We start from the raw sequence: 2274 nt of genomic DNA, 5'->3' as shown, positions 1-2274 counted from the left end.
AGTTTAACGTCCCGAAGTGACACGATAGCTATGAGGGGTGCCGAAATGGAGCGCAGTGGGAGAATTTATGCCACCTGGAGTTATTTAACGCGTACTTACATCGCACTGCGCACGGGAGTTCTTGTATTTCGCCTCCATCGAAATACAGCCACAGCGCGTCCGCATGCTATCTGGCTATCTGGCCGCAAAGTTAGAGCATTGGCCCCGTCGTCGACCTTGGGGTCGCCCAACTACCTCCCACAAGCCTCCAAGCGTGGACTGACCACACGGAGGGAAGAACAGGCGGCAGGAAACAGCAAGCGCACAGGGAACGTTTTATACGCATCACACTTCCAAGTGAACCGATTTACTAAACGTTTTGCTATATCCCGCTCGTATGTACGCAGCCTGCCGGCTTTAAGGTTTTCAGGGCCCCGAAAATATGCATTTGCGAACCTCCCACGGAAGCGACAGGACAAGCCTGCTTCTTACGTTGTTAGCTCACACCCGTGGGCTCAAGAATACGGAGGCTCCGCAGCTGTCGTGTGACGCTTTCAAGGTTTTCGAAACCCTCACTTCATCTAAGCTCTCAATCATGAATACTTTCATTGATTAATTTTTTGCGCAAAACCGATGAACAAGGCGGCCGCAAGGGAGACTTTGTTCGCCTAGCAGACGACGCGCTCACCGCGCTGGACCACCTCTGGCAACAACACCCCAATGTTGCCCGCGCGCCGCCCGCTGGTTGCGGTACTTTCAGAGTTCCAGTGTGACTTTAGCGGAGCGCGGCTGAAGCAACGGCGCGCCACCTGCTCGGCGCAGCGGCTGTTCAACGTCATCCGTCCTAGTAACTTTGATCCGTCCCTACCGACCGGGGCTACGCGACGAGGCGAAACCTACGGTAGTATTGCTGACGCAATAAACGTTTTTCACCACCACCACCTTTAGACTGGTTCCTTCGCCGAGTTTGAAACTCAATCACGCAGGCCGACGGCACGAGCGGAGCTGCGAGAGCTGCGGAGCAAAGCATTAAACCCTGTTTCGAGCCCGACCGCGGCGGCCGCTTTTCGATGGAGGCGAAACGCAAAAGGCGCCCGTGTGCTGTGAGATGTCAATACACGTAAAAGATCCCCAGGTGGTCTAAATTTATCCGGTGACCTCCACTTCGGCACCTCTTTCTTCCTTTCTTCTTTCTCCCTTCCCTTACGGTGCGGTTCAGGTGTCTACCGCGATATGTGAGACAGTTCCTTTCCTCAAAAGTATATTAACTCTATGCTCAAAACCAATTTTCATTTTTTTTTTCATAAGCGCCCCAGACAACATGGAGCCGTGCTCGTTTCCGGCTTCATAAAAAGTCGCGTGACGGCCTTGTCTCTAAAATTTTCCTTCTGTCAGGCAAACTAGGGAATACATCTCACAGTTAAACCGGTGAATTGTACGAGTTCAAATTTCGCACAAAAATGGAATTTTGTCGGCAAAATTGTTTTATATGATATTTGCTTGGCGTCCTTGCTTGAACTAAGAAGAAAAAGTCGGATATTGCAATGGTCTGGGACGACGACGAAACAAAAAAGGCCGCTTTCTCAGCGATTGCACCGGTAGCGCCATCTCGTTTCTCTGCCGTGGAGATTCAGCAAATGAGGTGGAGGAATGGTTCGCGGGAGGTTTGAAGATGCTGTACCACGAAAGCCTTCAAACTTAGTGCCGTTTTGGTCAAGCGAACCTTTTTGTGGCCATCGATAATGCATTTGCTGAACTGTGTTCAAGCCTCCCCCCTTCGTTCCCCCTCTTTCCACTTTTGACTATTCTCCACAGTCGACCAACGAGATGGCGCCACCGCTGCAATCGTTGAGAGAGAGGCCCGTTTCGTTTCATCGCCGCCGCAGACGATGCGAATATCTGATTTTTTCTTATTGATTCAGGAAAGTACCCCAAATAATGCGGTATAAAACAATTCTGCCGACCAAATTCCATTTCTGTACGAACTTTTACCTCGAACAATTCACCGGTCTAGCTGTGAGAAAGAAGCACTTGGTGCTTAGGCACCAAATACTCGCAAGAAGCACTCATACTCGCAAGAAGCACTCGACAGCGCGCCTTTTCCGAAACTGAAACTGAAAGTTGCTTCGGACGCTTCGGATTCTTGCTTCGGACCTTCTCCGAGTTTCTCCCTGGTTAGTGTTTATACTACTAATTTAGCCTCTAATAGCAAACCAAACAAATAGTTTAATTTTTTAAATTGTTTTTATGAAGTTTTTTTAAACGTAAAAAGAACTTCATTTTGTCTCATTTTTG

The sequence above is a fragment of the Amblyomma mixtum genome, chromosome 1, assembly GCF_055824585.1.
Source record: "Amblyomma mixtum isolate Tamu chromosome 1, ASM5582458v1, whole genome shotgun sequence".
NCBI lineage: Eukaryota > Metazoa > Arthropoda > Arachnida > Ixodida > Ixodidae > Amblyomma > Amblyomma mixtum.
This window is presented reverse-complemented; position numbering follows the sequence as displayed.